This window comes from Chiloscyllium plagiosum, chromosome 3 (genome assembly GCF_004010195.1).
Source record: "Chiloscyllium plagiosum isolate BGI_BamShark_2017 chromosome 3, ASM401019v2, whole genome shotgun sequence".
Lineage (NCBI taxonomy): Eukaryota > Metazoa > Chordata > Chondrichthyes > Orectolobiformes > Hemiscylliidae > Chiloscyllium > Chiloscyllium plagiosum.
This window is the reverse complement of record NC_057712.1, coordinates 43661348-43686747: the sequence shown is the minus strand read 5'-3', so window position 1 is coordinate 43686747 and position 25400 is coordinate 43661348. Positions and strand designations below refer to the sequence as shown.

The 25400-nt window shown below is 42.7% G+C and overlaps 1 protein-coding gene and 1 long non-coding RNA gene across 5 annotated transcripts in view; one reads left to right on the top strand and one right to left on the bottom strand.

Moving 5' to 3' along the window:
• The window catches only part of khdrbs2 (KH domain containing, RNA binding, signal transduction associated 2), a 584244-nt gene extending 561800 nt beyond the window's left edge, over window positions 1-22444 (top strand). The window contains exons 12-14 of one of the 3 annotated variants that reach the window (XM_043681448.1): window positions 5611-5707; window positions 20043-20224; window positions 20778-22444. The gene's annotated coding sequence lies outside the window, so the exon portion shown is untranslated. Of the gene's footprint in view, window positions 1-5610; window positions 5708-20042 lie in introns of all 3 variants that reach the window. The other 2 variants (XM_043681427.1, XM_043681438.1) reach the window with 2 other exon arrangements.
• LOC122543122 overlaps window positions 1-25400 on the bottom strand; it is a 90014-nt gene that overhangs the window by 37131 nt on the left and 27483 nt on the right. The window lies entirely within an intron of this gene.

The window sequence follows — 25400 nt, the reverse complement described above, 5'->3', positions numbered from 1 at the left end:
GCGTCTGCAGACCTCACTTTCTCCTCTTCTAAAACAAAAGCAAGCTGATGCCTTTTCATATTTGCACACACTAATTGTGAAACTCTCAGAATACAAATGATCAATCCAGGAGGGCCCCAGTCACCTCCTTTCTGTCAGATACTAGCTTAAAATCAGTCCAAAAAGACTGACAAGTTAAACTCTCTCATACACAGAATAAAACCCTCATGCCACTGGTTCAAATTCCAAACTCTAAAATAAATGATATTAATATACTGCATATGAATCACACATCTTATAACACAACATGAAATAACACAAAAACAAATGTTAGCAATGCAACTTTTTATCTTACATACTGATTCACAGATGTCACACGAATAGGCCACAGCAGGGAGGGATGGAGTGGGTATCTCCATGATTCTCAGCTGAGGATCTACATGCCTCAGTTGAAGAGGTGCAGTAGGGTACAAAACAGTCCTATATCCTGCTGGCCATCAAAATCCCCCTTCCACAACTATAAAAGGCCTGTGTAAAAATTGTGGCTGCAATGAACACTAGAGGAGCCCAGCATAGATCATGGGCTCAGTGATCTCCTGTCTTCAGGCAAGGGGAGTCACTTAGCTCATAGACATAGCAGTTCAAGGGAAGGGTCACATTGGTATTGTGCAGGTAATGCTTGAGGCACACAAATCTCCTCACCTTGGAGATTTGTATGTGTTAGTACATGTAGCTACACACAAAGCAGATATGAAGAGCCTCTGTGAAGGTAATATCTATGCACCTACCAGATATGAGGTTAATTCTTTGCTTCCATTACAGAGCCAAAGGGCAGATGAACACTTTTGTTTATCATTTATCTCAATGATTTGGATGAGAATAAAGGACACACGGTTAGTACATTTGCAGAAGATACCAAAATTGGTGGAATAGTGAACAGTGAAAATGATTTTTTAAGATGACAAAGAGATCTTGATCAATTGGGTCAATGGGTTGGGGACTGGTAGAGTTCAATTTGGATAAATATGAGATATTGTATTTTGGTAGTACAAACAAGAACACTTATACAATTAAGGGTACTGCCCTGGATAGTGTTATAGAACAGATAGATCGAGAGGTTCAGAAACATAATTCTTTGAAATTTGTGTCACAGGTGTACAGGGTGGTTAAAGCATTTAACATGCTTGCCTTCATTGCTCAGACCTTTGAATATAGGAGTTGGGATGTCATGTTGAGCATATACAGAATCTTGATGAGGCCTGTTCTGGAGTATTGTCTGTCGTTCTGGTCGCTCTGTTATGGGAAGGATATTATTAAACTGGAGAGGGTTCAGAAAAGATTTACCAGAATGTTGCCAGGACTGGAGAACAGGATTCAACGAGTAGTTTGCTTTAGTTTCTTTTCAATTATTTGATATCGACAAAAGGCTGTTTCCGCCTTTCTTTCGAGATCGTCCTTTCTGTGTTCTCAAGAAGTTTTAGTTCTCCTTCAAGACAGACTTTGCAGAGAAAGATATTAACTGGTAAGCGTCTGATGCCTCCACACAAGAGAGAGACACACAGAGATTTTTGTGATAGTTTCTCTCTACAGACAAAATGTTTCTGCTGCATTGGTTCCACATAAGCAATGGTCACCTGATCCAGAGCCAATCAAAAAGTTGTCAAGCAATTGTCCCCAAGTTCAACATTCATTTGCTCCGTTTTATCTACTTTCACTCTCATTGCTCCAGGGAAAGTAACAATGTAAACAAAATCAGAAATTATGGGAAAAACTCAGCAGGTCTGGCAGCATCTGTGAAGAGAAAGCAGAGTTAACGTTTTGAGGTCCAGTGACCCATCTTCAGAACAGATCTTCTTCAGACTCTTCTGAAGAATGGACTCTGGGCCTGAAACATCAACTCTTCTTTCTATTGACAGATTCTATCAGCGAGATTTTCCAACAATTTCTGATTTTATTATCCGATTTCCAGTATCCATAGTTCTTTCAGTTTTTCTTTTTGGTAGAAAGTAATATTATAGATAACCCTCAATATTCTCTAGTAACTATGATTTTAACGCTACACTCATCTCTTTGGTTTGAAGCAATATCTTTCTTTTTTAGTCCACAGTCCAAAAATGAAGGAAATGAAACAATGTGATCTTCCCATGTTGATGTTTTCTCACTCACTTGTAAAGAATGAGCACTCCCCTAGCATGATTATGGTATCAATGTCCAAAGCTCTTTACGGGGAGGTACATTACCAGGGACTGACTGACAGACGGCAAGTGTTTTCCAGGTGGGACCTCTGGGAAAACTGTTTAGCCTAAGGACCCTCCTGCCAGTGGACCCCTGCTGCCCAGTGGCAGCCAACAGCATGGTCCAGCCTCGCAGTTGGTCAGTGAATTACAGCACCAGTCACAGGAACAGAGGCCAGTGACAAATCCACAGTGGTAGCTGAGTCTCCCTTGGCACTGCTTTCCTGAGGTACAATATCCTGAGTCTGCACTGCATCGCCCCGCCCACCCCCCCGCCCCGACAAGGGGCTATGCCTGATCCCTTGGAGTCATATGTAAGCCAGACTAGGAAATAATGGCAGATTTCAATTGGCAATTATCACGATTAGACTAGGAGTACCTTTAATCGCTAAAGGAGTACCCTGGCTATCCAAGAAAGTGCACAAAGAATAGACTTGCTTTGATATCATCTATGCTGCACAAGTAAAATTCCACGTGACTGCTTTGTCAAAATCCAGAGACAGACAATGCCTCCATGAGCCATGAAGCCCAGCAACTCCACCCCCATTTCCACCCCTTCAAGGATGAGATCTGTCATAGAGTCATAGGGTCATAGAGATGTACAGCACGGAAACAGACCCTTCAGTCCAACTCATCATGGCAGTAATTCGGCCCGTGGTCTCAGTTAACATCTCATCTGAAAAGCCACAGTTCTGATGGGACAGCATTCCTTGTACACTGCATTGGAGTGCCAGTGTATAATGTCTATGAAGGTTGGTCTTGAACCACAACATTCTGAACCAGAGGGCAAAATGCTAGCCAGTTGATGTTCAAGAAAAAGTTGGTCTTGGCAGTTCTTTCCAAAGAAGGATGAGATGAAGGCTCTGAAGAGAATACTGGGGTGGTGCTATTTTTTTCAGAATCCTTTTCTCTCTGGTCCTCTTGTTCAGATGCAGTACTGACGGGAGCACTGCCTTGTCAGAGATGCATTCTTTCAGATGAGATGTTGAGTTCAGTCTCAGTCCACGCTCTCAGGTCAACATCAAACATCCTGTGCCACTGTTTTAAAGCACAGCAAAGTTGTTGTGGCAAATATTTATTCCTCAACCATCATCAGTAAAAGTAGATTCTCTGATCTTTACCTCTTGCCGTTTGTGGGAACTTGCTGCTTACAAATTGACTGTTCCATTTCCTACATCTCTGCAGTGACTACAATTAGTCTCTTGGCTATTCAGAGCTTCACTAAGTGCTGAGAAAAGAGAGATGCTGGGGGACAAAAAGAGAGTGCCTCTACCAATCAGAGTCCACTTTTCAACCAATCAGCAGCCACTTCCATCAAGGGAATTATTGTTCCCTTTGAGATTTAGTATTCTTGAGGTTCAGTCCTCATGAGTACAAGATGAAAAACTTCCTCAGTAATACACGGTGATTATACTTTATAAAAAGTACTTGGAGTCATTGAGATATACAGTATGGAAATAGACCCTTTGGTTCAACTCGTCCATGCCAACCAGGTATCCTAAATAAATTTAGTCCATTTGCCAGCGTTTGGCCCATAATCGTCTAAACCCTTCCTATACATGTACCCATCCAGATGCCTTTTAAATGTTTTACCAACTTGCAACACTTTCTCTGGCAGCTCATTCCATATATGCACCACCCTTTGCATGAAAAGGTTGCCCCTTAGATTATTTCTAAATCTTTCCCCTCTCACCTTAAACCTATGCCCTTCCCCACCCTCGAAAAATTCTTTGTCTATTCAACCTATCGATACCCCCCATGATTTTATAAACCTCTATAAGGTCACCCCTTAGCCTCTGACATACAGGGAAAATAGCCCATCTATTCAGCCCCTCCCTGTAGCTCTAACCCTCCAACTCTGGAAACATCCTTATGAATCTTTGCTGAACCTTTTCAAGTTTCACAACAGGGTAAATAGACAAGGACTTTTCCTTGGTGTGGGGGAATCCAGAACTAGAGGGAATAGGTTTAGGGTGAAAGGGAAAAAAAATTAAAAGGGACCTAAGGGGCAACGTTTTCACGCAGAGGATGGTGCATGTATGGAATGAGCTGCCAGAGGAAGTGGTAGAGACTGGTACAATTACAGTATTTAAAAGACATCTGGATGGGTATATGAATAGGAAGGGTTTAGAGGGATATGGGCCAAGTGCTAGCAAATGGGACTAGATTAGGTTAGAATATCTGGTCGGCATGGACAAGTTGGACCAAAGGGTTACATCTCTTTGACTATGACTGTAATAGCAGAGAGTCCAGAATTGAATGCAACATTCCAATAGTGGCCTAACCAATGTCCTGTACAGCAAAACGTGACCTCCCAACTCTGATACTCAATGCACTGACCAATAAAGGCAAGTATACCAAACATCTTCTTCCTTATCCTATCTACCTACAACTCAACTTTCAAGGAACTATGAACCTGCATTCCATGGTCTTTTTGTTCAGCAACACTCCCCAGGCCCTTACCATTAAGTGCATTAATCCTGCTCTGATTTGCCTTTCCAAAATGCAGAACCTCACATTTATCTAAATTAAACTCCATTTACCACTCCACAGGCCATTGACCCATCTAATCAATGTACTCTGAGGCAACTTTCTTTGCTGTCCATTATACGTCCAATTTTTGGTGTCATCTGCAAACATATTAACCATACTTTCTATATGTGCATCCAATTCATTTATATAAATGATGAAGAGCAGTGGACCCAGCACTAATCTTTGTGGCACTCCACTGGTCACAGGCCTCCAGTCTGAAAAGCAACCCTCCACTACCACTCTCTGTCCATCTTCGAGCCAGTTCTATATCCAAATGGCTAGTTCTCCCTCTATTCCATGTGATCCAACCTTGCTAACCAGGTTAGGCACCTTGTCGAACACCTTACCGGACTCCATGCAGTTCACTTCCACCTCCCTACCCTTATCAGTCACTTCCATTACTTATTCAAAAAACTCAATCAAGGACACCATTTCCTACACACAAAGCCATGTTCACTATCCCTAATCAGTCCTGACCTTTCCAAGTATATGTAAACCTTGTCCCTCAGGATTTCCTCCAATAACTTGCCCCATCACTGATGTCAGGCTCACCAGTCAATGGTTCCCTGTCTTTTCCTTACCACCTTCCTTAAATAGTGGCACCGCTTTAGCCAACCTCCAATCTTCTGGGACTTCACCTGTCGCTATCCATGATACAAATATCTCAGCAAGGGCCCCAGCAATCACTTCCCTAGCTTCCCACAGAGATCTTGGGTACACCTGATCAGGTTCCGGATATTTCATTGGCTGTAGAGAGCTTTGAGATGACCTGAGGTTATGAAAGAATCTTGCACAAAATGTCCCATGTCTTTAAATGTCTTTGAAGGCAATGCATTTATTTCATTGTCATTTTGTCTCTCTGTAGATTCTTCACAAGGTGCTGACCTGGCACAGAGCAGCACAACAGAACAACGTTACACTCCTTGCAACCAGATCAAACTTGGTCACTTGTGACTAAATGGGTGAGGAATGGCCTGTAGGTAAAGCAAGGCAGAGAAAAGTGACAGCTATGTGTTCTCTGCGTGCCCCCTGTCGCCTGGGTGAGGGACTAGACCTGCCTCTAGAGACAGGTTAATTGAAGAGGGACAGTGTTAGCATCTACCTTACTGTCTTCATAAGTAAGAGAAAGTGAACACTGCAGACGCTGGAGATCATTTTAAAACATGTGGCCCTGGAAAAGCACAGCAGGTCAGGCAGCAATGCTGTGGAAGGATTTCCTGTAATGTAGAACTACTTACAGTGACAGGCAGACTTGAAACAGAAAAGTACAACAGCAACCTGCATTTGTATATCCCCTTTCACATGATTAAATGTCCCATATGCTTCTAAGAAGACTTAAGAAAAATTGACCAAATGAGGGGATATCAGGACAGGGGATCAAAAGGTTGATGAAAGGGATAGATTTTAGGGGGGGTTAAAGGAAAAGAGAAAGTTTAGAGAGTGACTTTTGGAGCTTAAGAGTCCAGAGAGCTGAAGGGAAAAACTCCAAAGGTAAAATAATGAAAGTCAATGAAATACAAAAGGCCAGAATTGGAGGAAGCAACAGACGGAGTACAAAACTGTGTTCACTCACGAGGATTGTGACTCCTGCTCTTCCAAAGAAAAGCCAAATGCAAATATTGTAACTTATGTCTCCCAAACTATTCAAGGAATTCCAAAGCTTCATAAGTAATGAAGTGTCTTTTGGAGCTGTAAGCACAGTTGCAAAGTAGGAAACATGACAACTGTCTTGCACACAGCAAGATCCCACAGTCAGCAGATGAAATGTTTCAGTGACATTGGTTTTGGCAGCAAACACTGGCCAAAGCATTGGGAGATCCCCCATGATCACCTTTGAAATAGTACATGGGGACATCACGTGCAAGTTACCCTCACCATCCTGACTTGGAAATATATTTCCATTCCTTCAGTGTTACTGAGTTAAAATTGTGGAATTCCCTCCCTAAGGGTATTGACTGCTGCAGTTCAAAAAGACAGCTCACCACCATCACCATCTCAAGGGCAACTATGTACAGGCAATAAATGCTGGTCCAGCCTTACACGCCCACATTTCACAAGTGAATAATAAAAAAAAACTGCTCAATCGACATGCGAGGTCAGGTAGCACCTCTGATAATGCAGCAATTCCTCAGTAGTCCACTGGGAGTATCGATCTAAATCATTTACATCAAGTCCCACTCCCCTGCCATCCCTGTGTTCACTGACCTACATTGATCCCTGAGGTAACATCTCAGTTCCAGATGTAAGTTTGCTCGCTGAGTTGAAAGGTTTGTTTTCAGATGTTTTGTCACCATACTAGGTAAAATCATCAGTGAGCTGTTTGGGAAGGAAAGGTGATTATGGGGTTGATAAGAGCTATGCTGTGGAAGGAAAGCTATAAACTATGGAAATGAAGGCAATAGGCAGGATAAGCAAGATGACAGTGACTATGGAAGCTCCACTATTGGGTATGAAAGTTAGATAGAATGTGGATGGTAGAAGTAGTCACTTCTCAATTGGAGAACATCCTGCATTATTGTGTCTCAGAGTATGTCCTTCTGCCTCCTGCACTTCATTGCCTCTTACTGTCTCATTTGGTCCTGTGTTGGTGGCATTACAGTGGAGGATGGTGACTCTGCCAATGGCAACATCCAATGAGAGCACCTCAATGAATGGGAACAATTGCTTCACAATCCTTCTTATGGAGCTTACAATGACTTGGTCAATCACACTGGGCACAGTCCCATCTGCACTCTGCATGCAGAAGACTTCCCAAGTTAGCATCAGAAAGTGCCAAAGGAAGCCCTTGATTGCTCTGCTGCCACCTTCTAACACTGCGGACTACTGGACAATCAAAGCATTACCCAAAAATCTCCTGCATATATCCCCCGCCCATACCTCAATGAATTGGAAACTTTTCCTGCCCAAGACCACACCAAGCTCATGAGCAGTTTGGATCAATGCAAGCTCCCTCAGTGACACTTAGGACACCTTGGGAAGGACTGTTGAGTAGTAAAATTCTGTTCTCATTTCATTTGGCTTCCCTGTTGCCTTGGAAAGACCTTGGTGTGATCTTGGACAGGAAGAGGTTCTAATCCATCAAGGACAGTAGACAGGAGAGCTCTTGGCAATGCAGTCCAAAGTGTTAGAAAGTGGTTAGGAGGTGTCTTGGAAACACATGTGGCATTAGTTACTCACTTGACACAAGAATGAGCAGCAGCCCTGGGTCATCTCAAGGACATGCCCAGAAATCCAATACAGATTGTTATGACCTTCAGAGCAGCAGAATAATGTATTCCATTGCATTCCCAGGATGCAGTCACTGCCTGTTCATTGCAGCAAAGACTCTAGACATAGCAAAAATAGATGATAGCCCCCAGTAAATGAAGAAAGACCTTCAGAACCTCAATGCTCAAAAATATTTTATTTTAATAATATTTATTGAAGACTTGGTCAGGACACTATCTTTCTTCAAAATGGTTGATGTAAATGTGGATCCTTTTCATCACTCAAAAGGGCAGTGAAGGCATGGTTTGGTATTTGATATGATAGATGACGCATGCAACAGTGCAGCCTCCCTCAGTTTTTGCACTGGACTTTCAGCCTGGATTCTCAATCCTTTGTTCAGAGACCTGAGTGGGACTGACTGACTGAGGGTCCTGGATAACAGCGAGCTGTCTCTGGACAGGATCACATTGTCCAATAGACCCAGAGTCCAAAAGGTGCCCATTTGGGCCATTATGCATGCGCTGTCTTTTTGACAGAGCCAAGGAATCTATCTAATTAGAGTCATAGAGATGTACAGCACGGAAACAGACCCTTCGGTCAAACTCATCCATGCCGACCAGATATCCCAACCCAATCTAGTCCCACCTTTCTTTCTCTCTCTGTCCTGCACTGTCCTCACCATGTGCTTCCTTTGCCTGTTCCTCTCCCTTTTAAAACTGCTATTGTTTTGACTTTTTGTTCTCTAAAATTCCAAAACAATGCAACAGCATATAAAACAGTAATTGCTGCTCCTTGAATTCGAGGAAATCACCTCCAACACCTAAAATACCTCAAAAGAAAGGAGCAGCTGTTGCAGCCAGAAATGTTTTCCCATCCTCCATCTTGGATTACCCAAAATCCTTATTCTCCTCCTCTTTCCCCATAGATCTTCAGGTTTTATGCCCAACTTCCTTTGAGAGTTATTATTGAATCTGACACTTCAGCCATTTCATTCCAAATCACAACATCCTCCTTGTCTTGCCCTAGTTTATTTTCCCAATTACCATGAATCTGTGGCCTCTACCACTGGAAAGAGTTGTTCCAGATTTACTCATTATCAGAATCAGGCATGATTTTGAGCACCTCCTTCAAATGTCCCCTTAACCATAGCTGCCCTGAAGTGAATAATCCCAGCTTCTCCAGTCTTTCAGCTGATCTGAAGCGAGGAAAGGTGTTTTCACCCAGAGGGTGGTGGGAATCTGGAACTCACTATCAGTGAGAATGGTAGAAGCAGAAACCCTCAGAATATTGTAGTATTTAGATGTGCACTTGCAATACAACTCTGCAACTTGGTTGGAGACTGTAAAGGCCAACTCTGAGACTGAGGCTGCAGTTGGTTCCATAAATAATGCAAAATAGCATATCAACTAGCAGCCTGCTGTGTGTAATTACAGAATTAGGTCATTCAGCTCAAAAACTCAGAGCCAATGTTCATTCTCCAGCCAAGTCTCCTCCCAGCCCTTTTCATCTTGTAATATAAAGGGTTAATGCCAAATATGAAAATAGGTAGCCTACAATTAGTAATGTAAGAGATCACATGACCATAGATGCCAGCAAGTGATATAGTTCTGTGTTAAGTGTTAATCTGTAAAGTTACCACTAACTGAGTGTCCAGCGGTCTTATTCTTCCTGACCACGGATACAGCCTGCCCTAATACCCACTACCATGAGAACAGACATCTCACCAAGTACTTACCCACAATCCAGCCACTCTCTTCAGCTTCAGTGACTTTGGCCTGTTTTCTAATTTCAAACCCTCTCTCATTCATGCTGTCTTACTCAATATCTCACTCAATATATCTCTCTCTCACTCCATCACTCTCTGTCAATCATGTTTGTGGCTCAGTCTTCTCCTCACTCTCACTTATTCTCTCCCTCATTGTCACTAACGTTCTCATTCACTCTAAATCAGTCTCTCACTAGCTTGTGCTCTCATTAATTCTCTCACTAGCTGTCTTGGCTCACTGTCTCACTTGACTTCTCACTTACCCTCGTGTTCACGCTTTCGTTCAATCTCGAGGAGCAAAATACTGCAGATGCTGGAATCTATACTGAAAACAACAAATGCTGGTGATCACAGACAGTCAGACAGCATCCATGGAGAGCAAGCTGACATTTTGAGTCGAGGTGACTTCATCTCTCTCTCACTCTAATGCTTGCTCTCTTGTTCAGTCTCTCCCTCTTTTGCTCTCTCACTCAGTGTCTCACTTACTCTCATGCTTGCACTCTCGTTCACTCTCTCAATTGCTCTTGTGCTCATTCTTGTTTTGTCTCGCTCTCTCTCTCTTTCTTCTGCTTGCTCATTTGCATGCTGGATCTTTCTCACTCACTCTTACTCACTGTCTACCTCTCTCTCTAGTTCATCCTCAGGATTTTCTGTACTACATAGGAAGAGACAGCTCATCATTATCGATAATATCCAATCTGTTTAGAATCCTAAAATCAAGAATTATTATTACTGATGCTAACACACAATCTACTTCCCAGACCCTCTCCCAGCAATATTGGTGAGGGTGGGGTGGTTAACAGTACCGTATGGGACAAGTGCTACCTGTGTTTGAAGTTTTGCATTGCTTGTTCATTTTGTCAGTGTCTTCTCATCAAATAGGACCAACAGAGAAAGAATATCTTATCGTAGAGTTGTGTATATTGCTGGAAAGTTATGATCTTCCAAAGGATTGCTCCCAATCAGGATGATAGGGTCTGAGGCCCAATATCCAGGTCCCTTCAGACCACCCAAGTTGTATGCAAAGGCAAACCTGAGAACATGTTATCTAATGAAAGTGAACACGTCTCTACATTTCTTTTCTGCCCCTCTAGAAGTGAAGTTTGGCCTTGTTTACACTGTTACAGGCCTTGTTGTTGCTATGTCACTACTATTAATAACTTGTGATTCAGAAAGTCAAAAATACCCAAAGTACTGACGACTCAGCCAGCCCAGGCTTTGGGAAGGATGACTGAGAAGAATCCTTACAACACTAACTGACGCTGTCTCAGAACAGGTTGTCTTATTATAACCTTAACGGAAAGAATAGGGGTTGGGAAGTCAGACTGTGGCTGTAGAGGGCATTGGTTAGGCCACTTTTGGAATATTGTGCAATTCTCATCTCCCTCCTATAGGAAGGATATTGTGAAACTTGAAAGGGTTCAGAAAAGATTTACAAGGATGTTGCCAGGATTGGAGGATTTGACCTATAGGAAGAAGTTGAATAGGCTGAGGCTGTTTTACCTGGAGTGTCAGAGACGGAGGGGTGACCTTATAGCAGTTTATAAAATCACGAGGGGCATGGATAGGGTAAATAGACAATGCACTTTACCTGGGTGGGGGAGTGCAGAACTGGAGCCTAGGTTTAAGGTGAGAGGTGAAACATTTAAAAGGGAACTAAGGGGCTAATGTTTCACATGAGGGTGGTATGTGTATGGAATGAGCTGCCAGAAGAAGTGGTGGAGGCTGGTACAATTACAACATTTAAAAGGCATCTGGATGGGTAAATGAATAGGAAGGGTTTGGAGGGATATGAGCCAACTACTGGCACATGGGAGTAGATTAATTTTAGATATCTGGTCGTCATGGATGAGTTGGACTGAAGGGTCTGTTTCTGTGCTGTACATTTCTATGACTCCATGAAGGCGGTGTGTTGGTTCAGTGTTGACCTCGCAACCCCTATACTCAATGTTTATGACCAATAAGGGGAAGCGTACCAAATACTTCTTCACTATCCTATCTACCTGTGACTCCACTTTCAAGGAACAATGGACCTGCAATCCAAGGTCTCTAGTTCCCAGGACCATAAAAGTTCTGCCCTAATTTGCCTTTCCAAAATGCAGCACCTCACATTTATCTAAATTAAACTCTGACACTGTTTGACCCATTGACCCATCTGATCAAAATCCCACAATACTCTGAGGTAAGCTTCTTTGCTGTCCACTACACCTCCAATTTTGGTGTCATTTGTAAACTTATTAACCATACCTCCTATGTTCACATCCAAATCATTTATATAAAAATGAAGAATAGTGGATCCAGCACCAATCCTTGTGGCACACTGCTGATCACAGGCCTCCAGTGTGAAAAGCAACCTTCCATCACCACCCTCTGTCTTCTATCTTCAAGCCAGTTCTGTATCCAAATGGCTAGTTCTCCATGTATTCCATGTGGTCTAACCTTGCTGGCCAGTCTACCGCGAGGAACCTTGTTGAACTTCTTACCGAAGTCCATATAGGTCATGTCCACTGCTCTGCCCTCATCAATCCTCATCGTTTCGTCTTCAAAAAGCTCCATCAAGTTATTGAGACATAATTTCCAAGTCACAAAGCAATGTTTACTAACCCTCATCAGTCCTTGCCTTTCCAAATACACACAATTCCTGTCCCTCAGGAATCGCTCAAACAACTTGCCCACCACTGACAGGCTCACCAGTCTGGCTTTTCCTTACCATCATTCTCAAATAGTGGTGCCATGTCAGCCAACTTCCATCTTCTGCCACCTCACCCGAGCCTAGCATTTATACAAACATCTTAGCAAGGGGCCCAGCAACCACTTCCCTAGTTGTAGGGTATACCTGATCGCGTCCCGGGGATTTATCCACCTTTATGCGTTTTAAGCCGTCCAGCACTCCCTCTTCTGTAATATAGACATTTTTAAAATATCACTATTTATTTCCCCACATTCCATATCTTTCATATCACTCTCCACTGCAAACATGGATGCAAAATACTCGTTTAGTATCTCCCCCATCTTCTGCGGCTCCAGACATGGTGGCCTTGCTGATATTCAAGGGCCCTATTAACACCCGAGTTACTCTTTTGTCCTTAATGTATTTATAAAATCCCTTTTGATTCTCCTTAACCCGATTTGCCAAAACTATTTTTTTGTCCCCTTTTCGCCCTCCTGACATCCTTTTTAAGTATACTCCTGCCTTTATACGCTAAGGATTCACTCGATCCCTGCTGACTATACCTGACATACGCTTCATTGTTGTTTTGGTCAAGAAAAACAATGTCTCCAGTCATCCAGCATTCCCCACACCTACCAGCCTTTCCTTTCACCCTAAGAGCAACATACTGTCTCTGGACTCTCATTATCTCATTTTTGAAGGCTTCCCATTTTCCAGCCATCCTTTGACCTGTAAACATCTGCCCCCAATCAACTTTGTCTAATATCGTCAAAATTTGTCTTCCCCAAATTTAGAATTTTAACTTTTAGATTCAGTTTTTCCTTTTCCATCTCTATTTTAAAACTCATAGAATTATGGTCACTGGTCCCAAAGTGCTGCGTTACATGCCCTGCCTTATTTCCCAAGAGTACGTCAAGTTTTGCACCTTTCCCCTTCTCCACCTCACCCCAATTCCAAACTTCCAGCTCAGCACTGTCCCCATGACCTGTCCTACCTGCCTATCTTCTTTTCCACCTATCCACTCCACCCTCCTCTCTGACCTATCACCTTCATCCCCACCCCCACTCACCTATTGTACTCTATACTACTTTCTCCCCACTCCCACTCTCCTCTTATTTATCTCTCCACCCTTCAGACACTCTGCCTGTATTCTTGATGAAAGGCTTTTGCCCGAAACGTCGATTTTACTGCTCCTCGGATGCTGCCTGAACTGCTGTGCTTTTCCAGCACCACTCTAATCTAGAATCTGGTTTCCAGCATCTGCAGTCATTGTTTTTACCTACCTTCTCTGTTCAGTGTATCTACATACTGAATCCGAAGATTTTCTTGTAGACACTTAAATTCCTCTTCATCCAAGTTCTTAACACTATGGCAGTCCCAGTCTATATTTGGAAAGTTAAAATCCCCTATTCTAACCACCCTATTATTCTTACAAATAACAGATCTCCTTACAAATTTGTTTCTCGATTTTCCACCATCTATTGGGAGGGGTCAATAATCCAATACCAATAATGTGATGGTCCCTTTCTTATTTCTCAATTCCACCCAAAACACTTTCCTGAATGTATTCCCAGGAACATCTCCCACCCCCCCCCCCCCCGCCCCTAGGTACAGCCATAATTGTATTGTGATTGATGCAATAATGTTATTCTGTCAACAAGTGAAAGTGGTCTTTCACCCAGCTCCACTGATTCTGTTTTTAATTGAAGGAGAGAATGGAACAGAACACAATGAAGTTAGAGGAACACAGAATGCACAGTATCCATAAGAACAGTTCAGATTCACATTGCAAACATCGAAGCAGTTGTGGAAGACCCAACCACAATAATCCTTGACGGCAGTGCAATTAACACACTTTACAGAAGGGAACACAGGTCACTGATTAGTGTAAGAAAGGTTTTCACAAGCATGCAATGTCCAAGAGTACTAAAGTAGTGTTGTAATGTCATTCAATGTCCATTCACTGGCTCTATCCTGACCCGTTCTACTCGGGAGTATTTTTTTGTCACTGCTTCCACTCTTGTGGATAAGATGTAGCGGCAGATCTTAAGTCTGTTCCAGCCAGATCGAGAATTGAATCCCTAATATCATCATTATTCTGAACTGTGTGCTCACCATCTCACCAACTGAGCTAACTGGCCTCTATGTGATAACAGAGTAAATACACATTGTGTACAGCAATGACCCAATAATTTGGTCATTTCATACTTGCTGTTAAACATTGACCAGAACATGAGGGAGGACTCCCATCTTCTTTTTCACAAACTGTCATGGAATCGTTTACACCCACACGAAGGGCAGTCAGGGTCCTCTGTTCAATGTTTTATCTGAAAGAAGACACAGCCTGCAGCTCAAAATTGAAGCATCAGAGCCTGAGGTCTCTGGAGTGGAGCTAAGAAGCCACAAACTTCACATTTGGAAATGAGTGTGGTTCCAACTTAGCCAAGGTAGGCCTCATCCTTTCAGGTAGACCCCAGGACTGCCCAGAGGTGAGCCCAAAATCTTTTGAATTGGGTATTGAATTGTATGGAGGAACAAACTTTATCTTCTTCCTGTTAGTTACAAAATAGGTAAGGATCAGTCAGTACAATTGAAATAAAGCTTTATGGCCGGGTTCAGAGGCTAGAGTGGCAGCTCATTTTTCAGACATTTGTACAATCTGCAGTGTCTAACTAAAAGTTCAAAAAATAAAAGTTGGTATTGGTGATTATAGCAGTTGAACACTTTTTTTAATAAATATTTTTATTAAAGACCTTTTTAAATCTTTTACAAAGCATTTATACACAAAAAAAAGAATAACACCAAAAAACAGAAAAGTAGAGGCAGTACAACAAATTCATATTGCTATACTATTAGTCATAAATGACCTACTATTCTACCAGAACACACTTATCTACTTAACCTAAACTACAAACAAATTAAATATTAAACTAAACTAAATTCAAGTAACTTAAAATTATATCTCACTACTTTATTCTATTTCACTCATCACACCTCCACTGAGGCTCTGATCCCTGGGAGCTCCAGATATAGTTCCTGTATTCTTTTTCCTCCAGCCTCCCCCTCCCAGGGCCCCATGAGCACCCATACTGATTCCCACAGTTATACCATAGCCTAGATTAATATTGCTGATAAGTCTGTGTCAATATAATTTAGAAAGGGCTCTCGGTTTTGTGGTACACCATATTTGTGAGATAGTGTTGGGGTAGATGCTCCATCATCAGCCTACGCCATCCCATAAGACCTGGTGGTTTTTCCGATGTCCAATTCACTAGAATGTTCTTCCTCACACAGTGAGTAAGAATGTTACACAATCTCTTCTCGTGTTCCCCCAGAGAGGGCAAATTTGGCAACCCGAAAAGAAGAATTACCGGATCCACGTTAATTTCAATCCCCAGGATGTCCTTTAGCTGCCTTATTATAGCATGCGAGTATCTCTGGATCTTACAACATGACCAGTAGCAATGTGTAAGAGCACCTATACTAATGCTACATTTGGGATACCCTGATGGCGCTCCTCTCTTGAACTTAGCTAGCCTCTCTGGTGCCATATGAGCCCTGTGTAAGGTCTTCAATTGCATGGCTTGCGCTCTGTTATATACTGAGATTTTTCTGGCATTCCCTCAGATGTCTTCCCATACCTCCGATGGAATATCCTCTCCTAGCTCTTGATTCCACGTCCTATGGAGTTCTTCCACATCCCCCAAGAATGACCTTTCTGTAAATGATGTTGAAAATGTGTTGCCGGAAAAGCGCAACAGGTCAGGCAGCATCCAAGGAACAGGAGAATCGGCGTTTCGGGCATAAGCCCTTCTTCAGGAATCCTGAAGAAGGGCTTATGCCCGAAACGTCGATTCTCCTTTTCCTTGGATGCTGCCTGACCTGCTGCGCTTTTCCAGCAACACATTTTCAACTCTGATCTCCAGCATCTGCAGCCCTCACTTTCTCTTTCATCTTATCCATAAATAATAGATTTACTAGAGGACAATTTGACTGCGAGACTTCAACATCTAGCCAATTTGACTCCGAATTCCCTTGTACCCAGTCACCAACATATGCTAACAGGGTGCTTATTTGATATTTCTTCAAATCCGGAAGATTCACCCTGTGAAAGCTGCAATATAACTAAATTTAATCAGAGAGCGCCTGTGACACCAAATAAAAAGACCCTAGCCAACCATTGAGCCACTGTAACACTCGTCTAGATAGCAACAAAGGGAGCATTCTCATGGGGTACAACAGTCGAGAAAGAACATTCATCTAATCAGGGCTATTCGGCCCAACCATGATAACGGTAACCCCTCCCACTGCTGCAAATCCTGTTTTATCCTCTCCAATAGTTGTACATAGTTAGCTTTATACAGCTGGTGGAAGGAAGGGGTAATAAAGAATCCCAAATACAAAAAACCTTTTGATGACCATCTAAACAGGAACTGCATTCCATCCTTCAGATTAGGCACTTCCACTAATCCCCCCAGTTGATCCTGTAGCCCGAGAAACCGCCAAATAAATTAATTGTTTGAATCAATCAAGGAACAGACTCCTCCGGATTGGCCGAGAACAAGAGGACGTCGTCAGCATATAGGGTGATCTTACGCTCCCCCATTCCCAATCCTGGCGCCACTATTTCAGGATCCCTCCTGATAGCCTCAGCTAATGGCTCAATTGCCAAGGTGAATAACAGCGGTGAGAGAGGACACCCCTGTCAACTACCTCTCCCAATATTAAAGCTATCTGACTTAGCACTATATGTAATAACTACCGCCTTAGGAACATTATACAATACTGTCACCGATCTGGCAAAGGATCCCCCCGAACAAAGTGCTCTCGGACCCCAAACAGATATGGCCATTCTATCCAGTCAAACACCTTTTCTGCGTCTAGGGAGACCACCAAACCCAGGATCAATCTTTGCTGGCATACCTGCACTATGTTCACTACTCTCTTGATATTGTTGGAGGAGCTACGGCCCTTGACAAAACCCATTTGATCTTTTATAACATGGGGCAGGTCCTTCTCCAACCTCAGAGCCAGCATCTTGGATAGAATTTTAAAATCCACATTCAACAGTGAAATTGGTCGGTATGAAGCACATTCTTCAGGGTCTTTCCCCTTCTTTAAAATGAGGGAGATATTAGCCTCTCTAAGAGGGGACAGCAGACAATCCAATGCATAAGAACAGTTGTACATCCCCAGAAGTGGCTCCACCAACACATCTATGAATTCTTAATAGAATTCACTTGGGAATCCCTCTGGCCCTAGTGCTTTGCCACCCTGGAGATGCCTTATTACTTCCCGATTCATTATAGACGCATTCAGCAGGAAAGTCTGTTCCATGTTTATACTGGGGTGGTCCAGGTTCTCAAAAAAGGACTACATTCTTGCTGCACCTTGTTCGCCCCCCTCTGACCGATATAGCTCTGTGAAATAGTTCCTAAATCTAACATTGATCTTCTTCAACTCACTGGTAATCGTACCAGCCTTGTCTCTAACAGACATAATAGAGTGGGAAGCTTTTTTTCCTCCTAGTCAAATATGCCAGATATCTACCTGGCTTATCTCCAAATTCAAACAAAGGAGACTTCTTTTTTAGCCATTTGTGTGTGCAATGAGTCGAGAGCCACCCGGAGGGGTGTGACCTGCTGCAGCTTGACCAAAGAGGACCTGTTATAATATACTTCCTCAGCTATGTGTAGCCAGGCCTCCAGCACCCATTGTTGCCCCTCCCACTGCCTCTTTCTAGTCGCAGAATACAAAATGATCAGGCCTCATAAATATGCCTTAGAGGCCTCCCAAAGTATTGCCGAATTACTGGCCATACCCAAGTTAATATCCCAGAAGGCCCTGAACCTTCTTCTGATGTACTCAACAAATATGCTATCCCCCAACAGAAATGAGTCCATGTGCCAGTGCTGTGTATCCAGTCCACTACCCTTGATTTTACCATCTAAATACACTGGCGCATGATCAGAGACCGCTATATTCCCAAATCTACTTGCCAATGTTCTGTCCAAATAGTTGGCACAAAAACATGTCAATTCATGTATGGCACTTGGGTGGGTTGGAGTAGAAAGTAAAGTCTCTTCCATGAGGGTGGAGATGCCTCCACACATCCACTAGTCCCAACTCCTCACACATGTCCACCAACTGCAATAGATTGCACGGGTAAACCTGCCAGGCTCCTTGGCACCCTGTCAACTTTGGCATCTATTAGGTGATTAAAATCCCCTCCTATGATCGTGCGGCAAGATTCATTAATTTAGCCACTGCATCAATTAGAAATTTAAAAGTGCGCGCCATGGGACAATATACATTCAAGACACCATGCTCGTCTCCATGTATTCGAGCTTTAAGAATGATAAACCATCCATGTTCGTCCTTAATTTGCTCCGTTATCTGAAAAGGGAGATTCCTTCTTACTAGTATAGCCACTCATCTACTCTTAGAGCTGACGGAGGAGAAGAATACCCTGTCATAAGCCCCCTGCTGCGGTTTCAGATGTTCCTTATCAGTTAGATGCATCTCTTGCAGTAGAGTGATGTCCACCCTTTCCTTCCTAAGAGTTAACAACACCTTCTTTCTTTTAATTAGGGGAATAGCTCCCTTTTATATTCCAGATGCACCACCTGAACAAATCACGAGCCGTGATCATTCAGGGCAGCCCATGGTTTCCCAAGAGGAGGAAGCTTATCTGAGGTGTGATGAGCGACAAAGATATTAACTCTGTGAAGTCTAAAACTACTCCTATAAAAACTATTACACAAACTACTTTAAGTTAAAAACCACACAACACCAGATTATAGTTCAACAGGTTTAACTGGAAGCACTAGCTTTTGGTGGCTGTGGAGCGCACTGTTGGACTATAACCTGGTGTGTGATTTTTAAACTTTGTACACCCCAGTCTAACACCAGCATCTCCAAATCATAAAAAACTACTGACTACATTTAACTGAAAAAAACACCCAAATAACCCCCAAATCCTTAGAGATCTTCCTCCTTGCTACCATTTTAAGTCCCTCTAGCTGAGGCCGTACCTCAGCCCCAGACAATTCACCAGTGAGGAAATTCTGTTATTTGCATTTAGAGTTAAAAATAGATGTCCATCCCCCCCACCATACATCTTAGCCACAGATATAGCCACCCCCAGTAAAAAATCAAAAGGACAGCAGTAAAAAAAAAAAGGCCCTAGATAATACTCAACTGACTGAGATATGAAATAATTCCAGTTTTACATCAAGGCAGTATGTATAAAGCCAATAACCATAAAAAAAAAAAGGACGAGAGAGAAAAGAAAAGAAGGAGCAATTAAAAAACCCATTCTATTATCTACAACAATGCCCCCTCCCCATCCACCCCGACTCAAGTCATTTAATTCAAAGAATTCACAAAGTCCTTCACCTTTTCTGCGGAGTCAAAGTTATATACTGTCCCTCCATGGGCGACACGCAACACGACCGGGTACCTCAAGGCATATGGAATGTTCAGGTCTCTTAATTCTTTCTTAACTTCATCAAATGCCCTTCCCTTCTTAATTAGGGCTCCTGAGAAGTCCTGAAAAAACATTATCCTTGAGCCTTTGCACATTAAAGCCTGTGAATTTCTTCCCAGTCTTCTTGCTGTTTCAATCACTAACTTGTCCTTCTTTATAATACAGGGGCTGCACTAGGACCGTGCGGGGACGTGGGTCCGACCCAGATCTGTACATCCTGATCCAGTGGGCCAACTCCTCACTTACCAGGCCCGACTCCAACTCCAGCCTCACGAACTTCGGGAGCTACTTCTCCAGGAAGCCAACGAGGTCCTCGCCTTCCTTGCGTTCCGGAAGACCCACAAGCCGTAAGTTTTCTCACCTATTTTTATTCTCCAGGTCGTCGACTTGTTCCTGAAGGGCCTGCACCTGGTCTTCCAGCGTTTGGATCTTTCCTCCCGAGACCTCCGCCATGGTCTCTGATGCCGTGGTCCTCTCCTCCAGTCTTCAGGCCAGTAGCTAGATTTCCTGCTCATACTTTTTCAGCATGGCAGATAGTGGTTCTACTGCTGCTTCAATCTTCTCTCAGAGTTTACCAAACTCAGAGACTAAATGCTGCTGTCCCATTAGATCCAAAGGGGCTGCCCTGGGAGTTGGAGCACTGGCTGCAGACACCCTTGATGTGGTTGGGGAGTGCCGGTCTGCTGTACTCCTTTAGGCCCCTTTCCTTTATTCATTTTCATTCTGGCTTAAACCTGTCACACCACAATTTCAGCAGCTCCAGATGATCAGCAAGTTTAATTTAGCAATTTTTTCTCCTGGTGGTGAGCCCAGCAGAGCAGACCACTCAGACCGCCACCATCTTGGATCTCCAGCTATTGAACACTTAACATTTGATATTTTTCTGTATTTTTCCAACAGATACCTTAATCCAGTTAAACATTTGGCATCTTTATTAGAAGAGGAATATCCTATGACTGCATCAAGCCATCAACCAACATTAACTCAATTTCCAGCCTATGTTGTTGTTTTGACTATGTTCAAAAGGTTATTGAAAATTAATTGGTTACACCAGGCAATCACTACAAAAAAAACTAAAGTGCATCAAAGCCACTATTTTTCAGCAACATACCCTAATTAGCGTTAGTAAGCAGATGTAGCTCACTGAATTAGAAAAATTATTTAATAGATGTATAAACAACCACAAATCCAGCAACTTTGAGACCAGACCTTGCCACTTTTCAGAACTTTGAAACAAAATTGAAATTCCTTAATACAATAAATGCCCAAATCTGTTACTCCCTGAACTTTGCTGACTGAGTCAGATGGTGGTGGGGGACAGGGGATAAGGTTCACTAAGGCACACACACACAACAGAAGCTGTTAGGCAGATAAAGCAGCCAAATACTTGACAAATGACTACACCAATGCAGCAATATGCTGTACATGGCAATAAGGGTGTACAGTGTAATCCACTCAAAAAGCACTTAGTTTTTAGACACCAGATTTTGTGTATCCCTCCCCATATCATGAAATCTTTCAGGGCAGAGAGAGGCCATTCATCCCAGGTCTACAAACCCAATAAATATTCCTCAATTATTTATCCAATTTCCTTTTTAGCTTTATTATTGAATCTGCTTCCGCTACCTTTTCAGGCTGTACTTTCCACACCATTATTCTTATTTTTACTGGAACTCCTCATCCTCTTGTTCCTGACCCTCTTGCCAGTAGAATCAGTCTCTTCTTATCTACTCTTGCGAAATGACCAATCATTTGGTCACACAGACCTGGTGTGTTGCTGAAAATAAGTTTATTGAAACTTTTCATCTTGCACTCATTAGGACTAATCACAAGAATATCAGAGTAATGAGGAACAACATTTTTATACTGTATGAAAAGAGTGTTGATTGATTGGCAACCATTGTACTGGTATTTCCTGTAAATATCTTAATGAGTGCAAGAAAAATTCTTCAATAAAACGTGACTTCTTTTCAGTAAAACTTTAATGCAACCCTTTGTAATTTTGAACACTTCTATTAAATCTCTTTGCAACTTTCCCTTCTCTAAGGAGAACAATTCCAGTTTCTCCAGTCTCTCTGCTCTTGAAATTCCTTCATTGCTGGTCCAATGCTGATAAATCTCCTTTATACCTTGTCCAAGGCTCCCTCCAACTCAGTGAGCAAAGCCACCAGACCATCCACTCATATCCTGAAAAACTGTAAACTTGAATTGCATAAATTAGCATCATTTTAGGTACATTTGGAAGTCCAGACAGTGGTTGACCAAAGCACTGTATGGATGTCAGGAAACCAGGCTGAAAAACCATTTAACAGAATGTGTAGCATTTTCTAGCAATTTTAACTATTGGTAGTCACTCATTCTCTCACTAGGGATTCACTCACAGTGTGAATCCCTAGTCTGACATCCTTTGACATTATGGAATTAAAGAAAGACAGACAGCAACCTAGAGAAGGGAGAGGTTCAGAGACCTAGACAAACATGTGGGCAGAGCAGAGTCCAAGAGGAGCAGAGAGAACTGGGAAAGGAATTCCTCAGTGACTGAAGGCAGGAGCACCCTTGATCACATAATGGGACAGAATAATGCAGTAGAGGACTGAGCTGGAAGAAGAGAGTTCTGCAGTGGAAGGATGTGTTAGGAGGGGAGGGGAGGCACAGTGGGGGCTGGTGGCTCCTTATCCAGCTGGAAGAGGTTATTGAATTAGGGAGGGGCAAGGCTGGGAAGGGATCAGAAGTTAACTCGGAGTTCTAAAGGTAGAAGAAATCAATAGTAGTTAACAGGCCAGCAATGAGACCGGAGAGTGGCAGCTGAAGTCTGGTGGAATTGATCTCAGGGATGTACTAGGGCAAAGCAGAGATGGCCAATGTTCAAGAAGCAAAAATGTATACTCTCAGTCACAATGGGGGTACAAGGGTCAGATAGAATGCCAAATCAGCAGATATTCTGGTCCAACCTGAGACGATGAAAGAAGCAAATGGAACCTGTGGTGAGGGATTAAAATCCTAGGTGGGACGAAGAACTGCACTTGTTGGATGCCATTTAAACAGTAAGGCAACATCAAGCAGTGAAGCGTGGAAAAAATTCTTTAAAAAAAAGTGGGTTTGCATTTATATAACACCTTTTACAACCACAGGAGACATGCAGGTACTTTAGAGCCAATTAGGAACTTTTAAAGTGAAGTCACTGTTGCAATGCAGCAGATGAAACAGCCAATTAGTTTACATTTTTACATTACATTACAGCGTGGAAACAGGCCCTTCGGCCCAACAAGTCCACACCGACCCGCCGAAGCGCAACCCACCCATACCCCTACATTTACCCCTTACCTAACACTACGGGCAATTTAGCATGGCCAATTCACCTGACCTGCACATCTTTGGACTGTGGGAGGAAACCGGAGCACCCGGAGGAAACCCACGCAGACACAGGGAGAACATGCAAACTCCACACAGTCAGTCGCCTGAGGCAGGAATTGAACCCGGGTCTCAGGCGCTGTGAGGCAGCAGTGCTAACCACTGTGCCACCGTGCACAGCACCATCCCACAAATAGCCACATTTTCATAATCAAATGATATTTTTCAGTGGGAGTGGGGGAGTGAGGCAGGATCCAACTGGCTAACAGTTGGATAATGTGATAATGATCACTGTGAAGGATCAAGAAGTAGAATCTGTTTTAGTTGACCTAAGAAACAGAAAAAGGACAGCAAATATTGGTGGAAGTTGTTTATAGAGCATTAAATAGTAGTGATAATGTTGAATATTGTGGAAATCATGAACTTAGTGATACATTTAACATGAGTAATTTCAATCCACATCCAGACTAGGTTACTGTAATCAGCACTAATGCTATGCAAGATGAATATCCCAGAGCAAGTAGGAGAATGACATCTGGAGCAGTACATGATGGAACCAACTAGAGATTGGGCTATTTTAGATTTAGGTTATATAATGAGAAAGACCATGTAATGAGAATATCTTAGAGTTTTAAAGTATTATAGTTCATTCTCAAATTAGAATCTTAAATCTGAACAAAGGAAACTGAGGGGAGATAAGGCGTATGTTGACTATGGTGGATTGGAGAGGTAAATTAAAAAGGTTTGACAATAGACAGACAATGATTAGTATTTAAGGAAATACTGTAAGATCTACAAAAGATATACATTCCTCAGAAACACCAAAAGGAAAACTTGAATCAAATGTGGCCCTCAAAAGAAATTTTAAAAATTGTTAAATGGAAGGAAGTGTCTTCTAATGATGCCAGTAAAAGTGGTAAGCCTGAGGATTGGGAGCAATTTAGAAACTGGCAAAGGAGAACTGACAAACTGATAAAGAAAGCAAAAAGACACTTGGCTTAATTGCAAGTTGAATTTTGCAGGGCTTTTCTACACAAGTTGCAGCAAGTTTCCTCATCATAATTTACCAAGCATACCTCATTGAAGTACTAACACCACTTCAATAATATCGGTCACATCTGTTTCCAGCCCCACTTTATCAAGTGACCTTCCTGGAGCAACTCACCACTCAACAGATGTCTGCCAACCTCAAAAAAGCAAGCCAAATGCTGGCATTTTGACCTAGAAGTCCATGATGATTTGCTGTGCCCAGCTCTCATCCTGGAACTGAGTGTCAATCAGATCCTGTCTGCCTTGTAGGGCTCAATGCAGCTGAGCTCCACCCACAGAGATCTACCTCTGGCTCAATGTCCTCATCCTCCTCCTTGGATGACTGAATCTGTTCCCATGGTTCCTCAGCATCTATTGCATTGCCTACTCCAGTTGTGCAGGGTACAGTACACCTGGATGGCACTACACATGGTAGTATACTGAAGCCCCCTCCAGCCCAGACCAAACTACAGAACTGACTCTTCAGCAGTCCCATCACTTGCTCCATCATGGCCCAGGTCGGAGCATGGGCACCACCTTACTGAAGTTGCCACTCCAGCCAAATGACCAACACTTTACCTCAAAAAGGGAGGGCCTGCTGTCCTCCAACCCCCTTCCCATCCCAAGCCTACATCAACCATTTCACTGTCCATAGCATTTATTCGACTCCATGGTCATACTTACATGACACGTATGAGCAACATTGTCCATCTTCCACAGCACACTTGGAAGTTCACAAATGAAGGGGCACTTTTGTTTAGCATTCACCTTTTAAGTCATCGCTGAGATGACAATGTTAGTTTCGCAAGTACTAATGGCATGAGGAGTACTTTTTCTTTAGAGCTTCAAACAATGAGAGGTGATCTAATTGAAACTTACAAAATTGTAGCAGAGTTTGACAAGGTGGATGCCGAGAGAATGTTCCCCTGGCTGGTGAGTCTAAAACTAGGGAGCATAATCTCAAGACAAAAGGCAGGCAATTTAGAATTAAGTTGAGGACGAATTTATTCAGACTGTGGCAAATCTTTGGATTTGTCCTCTAGCTGGTTAAGGAGACTCAGCATTAAGTCTATTCAAGACAGAAATCAATAGACCTCTGGAGAATAGTGAACATTGAGGGTATGGAGATAGTGTAGGAATGTG